Genomic DNA, 14,709 nt, shown 5'->3' with positions numbered 1-14,709 from the left:
ATCCAGCTGTTTTGCCGAATTCATTTATTAGGTCGAGTAGTATTTTCGTGGAGTCTATAGGAGGGCTTCATCTCCAAAATATATAAAGAACTCACACATCAAGAAGAAAAGAGAGAGGATCCAAATAAACAGAATTAGAAATGAAAGAGGAGAATTACAACTGATACCACAGAAATACAAAGGATTGTAAGAAATTACTATGAAGAACTGTATGCTAAGAAATTTGAAAACCTAGATGAAATGGACACATTTCTAGAAAAATATAATCTTCCAAAACTGAATGAAGAAGAAGCAGAAAACCTGAACAGACCAATAACAGCAGAGGAAATTGAAGCAGTCATCAAAAAACTCCCATCACACAAAAGCCCTGGACCAGATGGTTTCACAGGAGATTTCTACAAAGCATTTAAGGAAGAACTAACCCCTATCCTTCACAGACTATTTGAAAAAATCCAAACTGATGGAAGACTCCCAAACTCTTTTTATGAAGCCAGCATCATCCTAATCCCAAAACCAGATAAAGACACAACGAAGAAAGAAAACTTCAGGCCAATATCGCTGATGAACATAGACGCTAAAATTCTCAGCAAAATATTAGCAAACTGCATCCAGCAATACATTAAAAAGATCATCCACCATGACCAAGTGGGATTCATCCCAGGGATGCAAGGATGGTACAATATTCGCAAATGAATAAACATAATACATCACATCAACAACAGCAAAGACAAAAATCACATGACATATCAATAGATGTGGAAAAAGCATTCGATAAGATACAGCACCCATTTCTGATAAAAACACTCAGCAAAGAGGGAATACAGGGAGCAGTCCTCAACATAATAAAGGCCATATATGAGACACCTACATCACACTCAATGGACAAAACATCACACTCAATGGACAAAAACTTAGAGCTTTTGCACTAAGATCAGGAACAAGACAAGGATGCCCTCTCTCACCACTCCTATTCAACATAGTATTGGAAGTCCTAGACACAGCAGTCAGACAAGAAAAAGCAATAAAAGGCATCCAAATTGGAAAGGAGGAAATGAAACTGTCACTGTTTGCAGACGACATGATAGTGTACATGGAAAACCCTATAGACTCCACCAAAAAACTACTCGACCTAATAAATGAATTTGGCAAAACAGCTGGATACAAAGTCAATACTCAGAAATCAAAGGCATTCCTGTACACCAACAATGAAACTGCAGAAACAGAAATCAGGAAAAAAATCCCATTTGATATAGCAACAAGAAAAATAAAGTACCTAGGAATCAACCTAACCAAGGAGGTAAAAGACCTGTACTCAGAAAACTACACAACACTGAAGAAAGAAATTAAGGAAGACACAAACAAATGGAAGCATGTACCATGCTCATGGATTGGAAGAATTAACATTATCAAAATGGCCATACTACCCAAAGCAATTTATAGATTCAATGCAATTCCTATTAGAGTACCCATGACATATATCACAGATATAGAACAAACATTGCAGAAATTCATATGGAACCATAAACGACCCCGAATAGCTGCAGCAATTTTGAGAAAGAAGAACAAAGCAGGAGGAATCACAATACCTGATATCAAACTGTATTACAAGGCCACTGTAATCAAAGCAGCCTGGTACTGGCATAAAAACAGGCACGTAGACCAATGGAACAGAACAGAGAGCCCAGAAATAAACTCAAGTCTATATGATCAATTAATATTTGACAAAGGAGGCAGAAGCATAAAATGGAGCAAAAACAGCCTCTTCAACAGATGGTGTTGGGATATCTGGACAGCTACGTGCAAAAAAATGAAACTCGATCAACAACTTATGCCGTACACGAAAATAAACTCAAGATGGATAAAAGACTTAAATATAAGTCGTAACACCATAAAAGTCCTTGAGGAAAACATTGGCAGGAAAATCTCAGACATTCCACGCAGCAACAGCCTCATAGAAACATCCCCTAAAGCAAGGGACATAAAGGAAAGAATAAACAAATGGGACCTCATAAAAATAAAAAGCTTCTGCATGGCTAAAGAAAACAGCACCAAATTACAAAGAGAACCAACAGTATGGGAAAACATATTTGCTAATGATACCTCAGACAAGGGCCTGATCTCCAAAATATATAAAGAACTCACACGACTCCACTCCAGGAAGACAAACAACCCAATTAAAAAATGGGCAAAGGACTTGAACAGACACTTCTCCAAGGAAGACATACAGAGGGCCCAGAGACATATGAAAAGATGCTCAGCATCACTAGCCATCAGACAGATGCAAATTAAAACCACAATGAGGTATCATCTCACACCAGTCAGAGTGGCCAACATAAACAAATCCACAAACAAATGTTGGAGAGGATGCGGAGAAAAGGGAACCCTAGTGCACTATTGGTGAGAATGCAGACTGGGGAGGCCACTGTGGAAAACAATATGGAATTTCCTCAGAAAACGAAAAATGGAACTGCCCTTTGACCCAGTAATTCCGCTGCTGGGATTATACCCTAAGAACCCTGAAACACCAATCCAAAAGAACCTGTGTACCCCAATGTTCATAGCAGCACAATTTCCAATAGCCAAGTACTGGAAGCAACTGAAGTGCCCATCAGCAAACGAGTGGATCTAAAACTATGGTATATTTACACAATGGAATTCTACACAGCAGAGAGAAAGAAGGAGCTTATACCCTTTGCAACAGCATGGATGAAACTGGAGAGCATTATGCTAAGTGAAATAAGCCAGGCGGTGAGGGACAAATACCATATGATCTCACCTTTAACTGGAATATAATCAATAGAAGAAAAAAGGAAACAAAATATAACCAGAGACATTGAAGTTAAGAACAATCTAACAATAGCCAGGGCGTGGGGTGGGGGGGGCGGGGACAGTGGGAAGAGGGGATTACAGGAACTACTATAAAGGACACATGGACAAAACCAAGGGGGAGGGTGGAGGTGGGGGAGGGAGGTGGTTTCAGCTGGGGCGAGGTGGAGGGATGGGGAGAAAAGGCATACAACTGTAATTGCATAACAATAAAAAAAAAAAAAAAAAAAAAAAAAAAGCACTCACACGACTGCACTCCAGGAAGACAAATAACCCAATAAAACATGGGCAAAGGACTTGAACAGACACTTCTCCGAGGAAGACATACAGAGGACCCAGAGACATATGAAAAGATGCTCAGCATCACTAGCCATCAGACAGATGCAAATTAAAACCACAATGAAGTATCATCTCACACCAGTCAGAGTGGCCAACAAACACAAATCAACAAGCAAATGTTGGAGAGGATGCGGAGAGAAGGGAACCCTAGTGCACTGTTGGTGGGAATGCAGACTGGGGAGGCCACTGTGGAAAACAATATGGAATTTCCTCAGAAAACGAAAAATGGAACTGCCCTTTGACCCAGCAATTCCCCTGCTGGGATTATACCCTAAGAACACTGAAACACCAATCCAAGAGAATCTGTGCACCCCAAAGTTCATAGCAGCACAATTTACAATAGCCAAGTACTGGAAGCAACCTAAGTGCCCATCAGCAAATGAATGGATCAAAAACTATAGTATATTTACACAATGGAATTCTACGCAACAGAGAGAAAGAAGGAGCTTATACCCTTTGCAACAGCCTGGATGGAACTGGAGAGCATTATGCTAAGTGAAATAAGCCAGGAGGTGAGGGACAAATACCATATGATCTCACCTTTAACTGGAACATAATCAACAGAAGAAAAAAGGAAACAAAATATAACCAGAGACCTTAAAGTTAAGAACTATCTAACAATAGTCAGGGGGGAGTGGGGAGGGGACAGTGAGGAGAGGGGATTACAGGAACTACTATAAAGGACACATGGACAAAATCAAGGGGGAGGGTGGAGGAGGGGGAGGGAGTTGGCTTTTTCTGTGGTGGGGTGGAGGGATGGGGAAAAAGGCATACATCTGTAACTGAATAACAATAAAATTTTTTTTAAAAAGAACAGTATAGGAAATGGAGAAGCCAAAGAACTTATATGAATGACCCATAGACATGAACTAGGGGAGAATTGGTGAAGACAAAGGGTGGTACCTGATGGAGGGAGCCAAAGAAGGAAAATTTGGGACAACTGTAATAGCATAATCAATAAAATATATTCATGTTAATAAGACTCAAGAGAAACACAGGTGCCATGCATTCAGCTGTGTCCTTACCCAAAGATAAGTTCAAGTCCTAACTCTCTATAGTTTAGAATGTGATGCCACTTGGAAATATGGGTAATTGCAGATATAATTAGTTACGACCTGGTTACCCAGGAGTAAGGTGTGTGTCCTTAATTAAATATGACTGTTGTTTATTAGAAGAGACACAGAGGGAGAAGGTGGCTCTGTGACAACAGAGACAGAGATTGCAATGATGCACTTACAAACCAAGAATTGTCAAGGACTGCCGATAATGCCAGAGAAAAAGAAAAAGGAAAGTTGAATTGTACCGTAGACCTATCACAAAATGCTGTATTTCTCTGCTGTTCTTTCTTTGCCCCTAAATTTTGTACTTTGTTTCAGCAGTGCTAACAAATTAAAACAATATATGTCCAGTATATGCTTAATAGATCGATTTATTGTGATGGGAAAGATTTTTTTGTTTAATTTTATTATACTTCAATATAGAGGACAAAATAGAAAACAATCAAATAGTGAAGAGAAAATCATTACCACTGCGTTAGAACTATTGATCGTTGATCTCAGGTGTGTGTTTTTCATCTAACATGATTCGAGTGACTTTTTTGTCACAGCTCGAATTTGTACACAGAAACCTTACTGACGGGTTAAATTTTTTAAGTTCCAATCTAACACATGAGAGAATATAAATAATGCTCTACTTTAGAATTGTTTTATAAAATATGCTTTCGAAGGCACTTTGGATGCATTTATTGTATGCGGGCTGATAATATGTTGTTAGGAGAGGAAATCATTCTTGAGTAAGAAGAATGGTCATGAGGAGAGAGCAAAGAAGACTTCTGACCAAGGCTGTGGAGAAAGAAAACATTCCTTTCGTTAAACTCCAGACTGTCATTGCTAACACCATTATGCTTTCCTGTTTTTCAGTTGTGTCCAGATCAGCTCCTTTGTGTGTGACCATGTGTTCATAATTGCCATTTTGTTACCCTTTATTTGGTCTCCACCAAATGATAGGCCCTATCAATTCTGCTTGTTGCAAAGCTTGAAAAAGAACTAAAAAGTGGAACATGCCCTTTTTATCAGCTTATCCTCAGAATTCGTTGACCACAGTGGACACTATTTTTTATTGGTCATTTACGTTCTTGCCCACCTTCCCCTTAAAGCTAGTGCTAATCTTTGCATACTTCTGTGTACCCTTTTTAAAAAGGCTTTTCCTGTTAGATTTTGAGATGATTAAAGATTTCTGAGATTTGAGCACTCTACCCATGGCCATGGCCTTTTTTCTAAATAAAGTCTTCCCTTGTCTGTGTTTGTATAAGTATTTCCTTGACATGACAGAGGATCCTTGACCCAAACGATGCCTTGGTTAAAATCATCCACATGGAAAAGCTTTACTAAAATTATCTAAAGTAGTTATGAAATCAGACTTTGCTTTAGAATAAATTCCTGGTACCTCTACTATTTCTTTCTCAGCACAAGGGATTTTCATCTTAAATAACTGATAGTTTCCTAATGAACTTCTTGATGTTCTGTCAGTGCTCCCCATCACTCACTTGCCACACTCCTGCCTGTGTAATAGGCCTCAAGAACACATGCAATCACATCGCTGCTTTGTCAAATGATATTCTGACTGCTGATGGGCAGCTTTGATATCCATCTTTATAAGTAGGTAATAAGCTGTCTACTGCAGAGACTCAGGCTTAATGGTATTTATGTCCCAGTGCTATCTCAGTGATTGCTCACAATGAGGTATCTCATGACTGGATAAATACATATTTCAGCTGGACCTCTATTTCCTAAAATAATATCACAAGTAACTGCATTTATATACAATTGTTTCTTTCCCATTATGTAAAGAACTCTTTATGTCCATGTCTTTAAATCTCATCACCAAACTAACTATATAATGAGCTATGACTTTTCCTTGTACCTATTTCAGGGTCTTAGGAAACATTGAATAAATAATGAAAATTTATTAAATAAATTTCTATCATTTTTGTTTTCACTTGTCACATCTCACATGAGGTTCAGTTCTGCATGTTTGACCATTTGGCTTTTGGATTTGAATGCTATTCAATTTCAAAATAAACATATTTTTAACATTCCCTAATTTAAACCTAGCCAGAGAGGCACAAGGTAAAATTCCCTAAAAATCAAAACAGAACAAAAAAACCCTCACCACCTCATCAAAACAGATAGAGACAACAGGATAACATTGGTTCTTTTCTGAGAGGCATATTTGCTAAGCACTTTTATGTGCTAGTCCAGTTCTGAGAAATGACATCCATTTCTTTTTCTTTCCCTTCCCTGGTTTCATCTTTCATTCAATCCATCTTCAGACCTGTTAATTCCTTTACATAGGTTTCTTTCTCCTATTAATTTTAAGTCTTTCTATAATGAGCCTATCTCAGGTCTCCTGCCCCTTTCCTTAAATACAGTGTACACATTTCATCTATATTTGTGTCTCCCAAATGATATTTTAAATATTTTCTTTTTGATCAATTATATTCACCTATTACCTAATGCCTAGGGAGTAAGTTCAGACTCTTCACCTTGTCAATAATGTGAATTCTTTAGAATATATTAACCATGTGCATTCAAAAGTAATTGAAATCTGTTAGAAGTATTTCAACTCTGAATTATAGAACTGCTTTATTCTGTAGTGATATTTAATCTTTCCTGAATATTATTGGAGCAGTGTCCCCATCCTTAATGCTCACCACAGTGCCACAGCAAAGCGGCTCACACTCTCCTGTGGTCTGAATCAATTAGGGGCCTTATTAAAACACAGATTCTGATTGAATAGCCCTGGGTGGGGCTTCAGACTCTAAATTTTGGACAAGTTCCCAGATGGCATGTGTGCCGCTACTCCAGAGGTTCCATTTTGGAAAGCTATCCAGGTACAGACTTAGTGGCAGGGCATCATGGAGTCACAATTACATGCAACTCTAATCACAGGCATTGATGGAATATGTCTGTCAATAGTCTCCCCAATCGTATGGAGAGGTCACATATTGTTATAATACCTGTTTGTCCATGAGAAAAACGCAGTTTAGACAAGATTAGGAATAATTTAAGGTCCTGAAACTGGTAGTTGTTGACCAGGATAAAAAAACACCAGAGCTCCCACTTGAAAATCCCACCTCTAACCACACCAAGACAGATGTCTTCTTTTAGAAGCTTTTAGGTGAATAAATGCACTTTAGGAGAGCTACACCTGCTTATGTTGCTTCAGCTGTTCTGCTTTTGGTTTGATGGCTTGGTTTTGTTTATTCTTGTTTTAACCATCACCACTGAAATTTCTGGAGAACAGAAAATGTCACTAGATTCTAGGCCAGGTGGTTCAGTTGGTGGAGCATCGTCCTTTACAGCAAAATGGTTAGAGGTTCCATCTCCCGTCAGGGGACATACCTAGGTTGCAGGTTAGATCCCTGGTGGGGACACTTATGAGAGGAAACTATACTATGTTTCCCTGTCACACACTAAAGTGTTTTTCTCTCAGTCTTCATCTCTTTTTCCCTTCCACTCTCTCTAAAATCAATAAAAACATATATTCTAGTGAGGATTTAAAAAGTAACAGTAAATAAAAATAAGAAGATAGAAATATTTCTCAATGTCATTAGTTGTAGCTTACCTCTGTAATCCATCCTGTGCTTACTACTTCCTTACATTTGGAGGAGGGTATGGATATGGCTCTGGATATGGTTCATAGGGGATTGGATAATATCTCTGAAAAAACAATGACAGAGAATTGAGACAATGGCAGCGTAAATATTTCATAGTAATTTCAATTAGAGTCTGAGTTTTAAAGTTGGTAGAAATTCATAGATCATCTACATGTTTGATTTTTCAAATTTTTAGTTAGATTTTCACTTGGTTTTAAGAAAAAAAGTTTAAAGGGATACAAAATAGGAAGCAATTTGCAGCTATACTGTTTGTTGAAAATTCTGTTCTTTTATAATGCAGGTGAATCCATCCATTATAGAGAAATACTCACACAAGTTTTAAATAATCTAAAAACATTACATCTGAGCTCCTACTTTGTTTATCCTTGAATTTTCCAGGAGAAGGAATTTGTTAATTTCAGGTTTGGTGGAATTGCTACTTCTCACTGTTGACCTATAATGACCTTACTGTCTCTTAAAACTCCTGCATTTTAAAATATTCACTTCTGTTAATTTCAATATCTTTCATTTATTCTTCTTCACCTTTTAATTTGGTTCCTTGTTAAAATTCATCTATTTAATGTACTAGTGGAATTTTTGAGAACATAGGATATTGATTGGCATGGGAAAATAATATGATATTGAGAATACTTTTTATTTTCAAAATGCTAGGCAAGTGACATTTTCCATCTTATTTATCAAGATCAGTTTAACTTTTCCTAATGACTTCATCATCCTCCACAAGGATAAAAAGATGAAAAGTTATCACATCATCTGTGTTTTTTGGAGCCTCTAAGACCAATGGAACAGAACAGAAAACCCAGAAATAAACCCAAGTCTCTATGGTCAATTAATATTTGACAAAGGAGGCAGCAGCATAAAATGGAGCAAAAATAGCCTCTTCAACAAATGGTGTTTGAAATCTGGACAGCTAGCAATGTGCCAAAAAATGAAACTCGATCACCAACTTACACCATACACAAAAATAAATTCAAGGTGGATAAAATATTTAAATATATGTTGTAACACCATAAAAGTCCTAGAGGAAAACATTGGCAGGAAAATCTTAGACATTCTACACAGAAACATCCTCAGAGACACATCCCCTAAAGCAAGGGACATAAGGAAAGAATAAAGAAATGGGACCTCATCAAAATAAAAAGCTTTTGCATGGATAAAGAAAACAGCATTAAAACAAAAAGAGAACCAAGAGTAAGGGAAAACATATTTGCCAATGATACCTCAGACAAGGGTCTGATAGTCAAAATATATAAAGAACTCACATGACTCCACTCCAGGAAGACAAACAACCCAATTAAAAAAATGGGCAAAGGACTTGAACAGACACTTCTCCAAGGAAGACATACAGAGGGCCCAGAGACATATGAAAAGATGCTCAGCAATGCTAGCCATCAGAGAGATGCAAATTAAAACCCCAATGAGGTACCACTCACACCAGTCAGAGTGGCCAACATAAACAAATCAACAAACAAATGTTGGAGAGGATGTGGAGAAAAGGGAACCCTAGTGCATTGTTGATGGGAATGCAGACTGGGGAGGCCACTGTGGAAAACACTCTGGAATTTCCTCAGAAAACTAAAAATGGAACTACCTTTTGACCCTTTTGATTCCGCTGCTGGGATTATACCCTAAGAACCCTGAAACACCAATCCAAAAGAACCTATGCACCCCAATGTTCATAGCAGCACAATTTACAATAGCCAAGTACTGGAATCATCCTGAGTGCCCATCAGGAAATGAGTGGATCAAAAAACTATGGTACATTTATACAATGGAATTCTATTCAGCGGAGAGAAAGAAGGAGCTTATACCCTTTGCAACAGCCTGGATGGAACTGGAGAGCATTATGCTAAGTGAAATAAGCCAGGTGGTGAGGGACAAATACCATATGATCTCACCTTTAACTGGAACATAATCAACAGAAGAAAAAAGGAAACAAAATATAACCAGAGACATTGAAGTTGAAAACAACCTAACAAAAGGCAGAGGCGAGGAGGGAATGGATAGTGGGGAGAAGGGTTTTCAGGAACTACTATAAAGGACACATGGACAAAACCAAGGGGGAGGGTGGAAGCAGGGGAGTGGTGTGGAGTTGGCTGGAGTGGGGTAGAAGGGTGGGGAGAAAATGCAGACAAGTGTAATAGAACAACAATAACATAATTTAAAAATTGAAAAAACAACAAAAACAAAAAGAAAAAAAGAATGTATTATAATGTATAGATTTAGAATGTCATTATTCTTTTTGTAATTAATTAATTTATTTTTATTCAGTTATAATAATCTGCATTTTCTCCCCATCCTTCCACCCCACCCCAGCCAGTCCCACCTTAAAAAATATTTTATTTATTTCTTTTTAGGGAGAGGGGAAGGGAAGAAGAAAGAGAGGGAGAGAAACATCAATGTGAGGTTGCCTCTCACGCGCCCCTTGTTGCGCATTACCTGGCCCACAACCCAGGCATGTGCCCTGACTGGGAATAAAACCAGTGACCCTTTGTTTCACAGCCTGTGCTTAATCCACTGAGATATACCAGCCAGGGCTAGAATTTCATTATTTAGGCCAAGGCAATTATTTACCAAAGATACTTACATTTTGCTAAATTCATTGGCTTCTTCAGGGTAGCATTATAAGTCTCTACCTAAGTCCTACCAGTATACAACCTGGGGGTCATTTACCAGTATATTATAAAACTTAATATATACTTCAGCCATTCACCATAAAGATATTTTAGAGATCAATATAGATTCTTATAATAGAACAAATACTCAGAGAAGAAAATGTGTTTCATTATACCACATTACTTAGGAAATAAAACACAGTATCTGTTTCTACAAACATGACATCTCTGTTAATATAGAGAACAAATTAAATTTGCCATCCATGTTTAATGATCAAGTTTTCTAGAAAATGAACATGCTTTACCTCTTCAGATGAAGAAGAAAGGGCCCCCTTGAAAAAGGAAAAGAAGAAAAGAGTGAACAGCTGAAATTTATCATTCGATATTGTCAAAAGGCACTTAGCTGCACAGTTACAATCAAACATATGGAGGCAAAGTCTTAGGTCACTGAAACCCGAACCTACTTGTTTCATGTTTAGTGACATCTTTAACATGAACAAGGACTAGGCTTTGGCCATTCACCATAAAGACATTTCAGAGATCAATATTGATTCTTATAATAGAATAAATACTCAGAGAAGAAAATGTGCTTCATTATACCACATTATCTGGGGAATACCTACATAGTATCTGTTTCTATAAAAATGACATGTCTGTTAATATAGAGAACAAATTAAATTTGCCACCCATGTTTAATGATCAAGTTTTCTAGAAAATAAAAGTGCTTTACCTCTTCAGATGAAAAAGAACGTGCCCCCTTGAAAAAAGAAAAGAAGAAAAGAGTGGAAAGCTCAGATTTATCATTCAATATTGTGAGAAGGCGCGTAGCTGCCACAGTTATGATCAAACATATGAAGGCAAAGTCTTAGGTCACTGAAACCTGAAGCTACTTGTTTCATGTTTGGTGACGTCTTTACCATGAACCACAACTAGGCTTTGGCTATGGTTAATTTGCAACATTCTATTGCCAGTTCCCTTGGGTCCAAATTTCTTCTGTGTCGGATTAGAAAAAACCTATCCCTGTGACTAGGATAGTGAGATTGGAAAGTTAACATTTGGGTGAGCTCAAGACCAATGTTTTTAGGTGGGTGTGTTTTAAGTTTCTGAAAATCTATCTCCGTTTAAATATAGATTGTACAGGTCTCTGGTGTTATGATTGTGTTTTCTCTGTTCTTCTTGGATTTTTATTGTTTCTCACACGCACTTCCATGTGTGCTTAGTGCCTGTGTGTGGGTGCCTAAGAATTATCCTAAGTCCTTAAGGTACTGATGTAAGTTAATTCACAGAAAATGTTCACTCAAAACTTTAGAATGACAAAGCCATGTTCAGGCAATGTATTCATGTTCTTGGCACAGCAAAGAGACATTCTCTGAATAATTACTGAGAACAGTTCTTCTTCAAAATTTCTGCTATACTCACAATCATGGCAAGCATGAGAGCCAAGATAAAGGCCAAGGCAAGGATCTTCATAGTTGGCCGAGTCCTGTGAAAGCACATGTGACAAATCAGTAACACATTCATTCCTGTGCTTTCAAATCATTTGTTGACCAGGCTATGATCTGCAGCTTCAAGAAACTGGCTGGAGGTACAGGGTATTCAAACACACTGCATGATCTCATGGGACTTAGAGACCAGGAGGGGACATTGTTGTGGCAGAGAGATACTAAAGTTTCATGAAAACAGAAAAACAGGACATCCTAACCTGACCAACAGAGGGTAGAAATATGAAAGCAAAGAAAAAGGCAAAGCTTGTGTGGAATTATATAGAATAGGTAAAGACAGATTTAGGGAACCTGCAAAGAAACAACTATGTGAGAGAAGATCGTATGTAGGAAATGAAATAGTTCACCCGGTAAGAAGAACAATAATGAGGACAGGCTGACCATTTGGATGGTTGTGAAATTGTGGGGACCTTACATAATGACATGTGGAATATTGGTTAAGGAAGAGTTTAAAAATATATTCAAAGGTAGGATTACAAGAATCAGAGACAAGTGTTATAATAGATCTTGAGAAAATAAGTCAGGTTCTGACTTGAGAACTGTGGAGTTGGTATAAGCCTAGTATTAGAAAATGAAAGATAATGGAGAGAGTCAAATCCAATTATAAAGAAGTTTTAGAGAAAATATTTGTAGATACATTCATTTTGTTAGATAATTTAATCTCCAAGTTATCTTATTCAACAAAATTACCCTAATCTGGAACTCTTTGATATGTTGTTGTAATTCAGTTTATACAATGAACTCAGTACTCTTGCTGTTATGTAAGAAGTAAAGCAGATCATTTATTTTTCAGTTACAAACTTCTAAATAAAAACATTTTACAAAATATAAGGTAAGTAATGGTAAAAGCTTTTATCTTCTTGTTCATTTTGGCCATCAGTTTTGATAAAACAATAGAGTAACATCTTTTTTCCCCCTGATAATAAAAGAAACTGTTTTTCTGCCTGATAACTTTAAACTTTAACATATGAAGCAAAATTTGTGACTTATGGTATTTCCATTGTTCCTTACCTGCTGACTTTGACTCATTGGTTGAATGAAACTCAGGATTTTGTCACTGGACAAAATGAGGAAATAATATGTTTTTTGACAACATTTTGAAAATCATTTAATACTTACCTGAATATTATTCATGTTATGATACAAATAAAGATTCAGCTTTTGGTGTTGTTCATACATCAAATTTTATTGAAAGTAGAGGATTAAGAATAATTCACAGAAAGTGGTCTTGTACAGATAGACAGATACCCAGATGGATAATTAGCATCTTGGAAAGAATATTATCCAAAAAACACAATGGTGATGTTTAACAAAGCATAATAACTTGTTTAAACAAAGTCACAAATGAAATGAATATAGATCAAATAAAATAAGAAAAGTTTGTTGCACAGTGCTAATAATGCAGAAAGTCGGAAACTGTTTTAATGATAGAAAGGCTAAAGAAAAGGTAAGTAAAATGAGTTAGTGATGGTACTGCAGTAACTTTGATGAAGGTTAATTAAACCTTTAAAATAATACCCACATTTGCAAAAGGAGAGCTTATGCTATTCTAAAGATCATTTTCTTATAAAATATAACCATGAGATTTAAGTTCAAGGTAAAACAAATGATCACACGGTAGACATTTTATATTTAGTCAGGAAAATGAAAAGATGTCTAGGTTGTGTCACCAGCAGGGAGCAAGGCGCACAGCGCCCCTGCTCCTCGCGTCTTCTGTTCAGGTCACCGTGGCTGTCAGTACAGAGCACTGTGGTCCCGTCCTCCCCTTCGGACCCTGACATAGGATCACGGTTTCTTTAAGTGTTTCTTCATGAAGAGTTATCAATAAATTATATACACTTAAAACATGGTTTACAACTCATTTTAGCAAAGAAAAATTAGAATAAGACATCATATTAGGTTGTCCATGAATATATTACCTTTTACCCAAGATGAGACGCAGAAGTTCAAGCAGCTGAAATGGCAAAGCCAGAAGAGATGGTGTGCTTTTCTAGAGGACTGGTGTATTTATACACACTGAAATTCTGCATTGTTTTTTCTACATCATGTCAATTGTGAGATTATATCATTGAACTAAAATAATGCCCAAAATCTGTCTTGACAGATACAAAGAGTAAAGTTACCTTTAACAATAGATGATTGTGAAACAGAGTCACAAGAAAAAAAAACTATACCCTTCACTTGTTAATCCCAGTGTTTGTCTAGGTATGCATGAATAAGACAGAGAAAAGTATGCTAAAGTAAGCATAGAAATGACTTGAAATGGTAGAAATGTTTCCGTAGAACACCCTCTGCCCTATTTCAACAAATGCACGTCCAAAATGGAAAATCTCTATGCCCAAAATGATGCCATCTTGTCAACATTTTACTGGTTCTCTAATATAGGGTATCAACTGGCATAATGAAATTGAAGCCATTTATTTCAAATGTGTCTCCCTCAAGTTATTACAATGTACCTTAATTTTACCAACTTTAGAACTTTTTAAGTGTTAAAGTATATTCAAATATTTGCCAAAATACAGTAATCTGCCTTGTATAATAAAGCAGTTCTTATCTTTAAAGTCCAATGACCACAGAAGCTCAGTCATCTATGTCTCACAAAGGAGCTTGATGCATATGTTTGGGTATCGATTCTACTTCCTCTGAGTCTTTAGGGGTTTGTCCACCCACCCCACTGACCTCACTGGACTCAGTTGTGATGCCCGCAACAGCTGGGGCGACCCACGGGAAGGGTCCGGAGGGTGTCCAG

The 14,709-nt window shown here is 37.2% G+C and overlaps 1 long non-coding RNA gene across 1 annotated transcript; it reads right to left on the bottom strand.

Moving 5' to 3' along the window:
• Window positions 1-4,576: 4,576 nt before the first annotated feature.
• LOC128780692 (uncharacterized) lies at window positions 4,577-13,989 on the bottom strand. The gene is made up of 6 exons (XR_008426685.1): window positions 13,880-13,989; window positions 11,878-11,941; window positions 11,189-11,215; window positions 10,764-10,790; window positions 7,792-7,886; window positions 4,577-5,006 (listed from the first exon to the last, which is right to left on the bottom strand). It is a non-coding gene; the product is annotated as an uncharacterized lncRNA (long non-coding RNA).
• Window positions 13,990-14,709: the final 720 nt, after the last annotated feature.

This window comes from Desmodus rotundus, chromosome 4 (assembly GCF_022682495.2).
Source record: "Desmodus rotundus isolate HL8 chromosome 4, HLdesRot8A.1, whole genome shotgun sequence".
Taxonomy (NCBI): domain Eukaryota; kingdom Metazoa; phylum Chordata; class Mammalia; order Chiroptera; family Phyllostomidae; genus Desmodus; species Desmodus rotundus.
The sequence above is the reverse complement of the archived record's forward strand: the minus strand, read 5'-3'. Positions and strand labels throughout refer to the sequence as shown.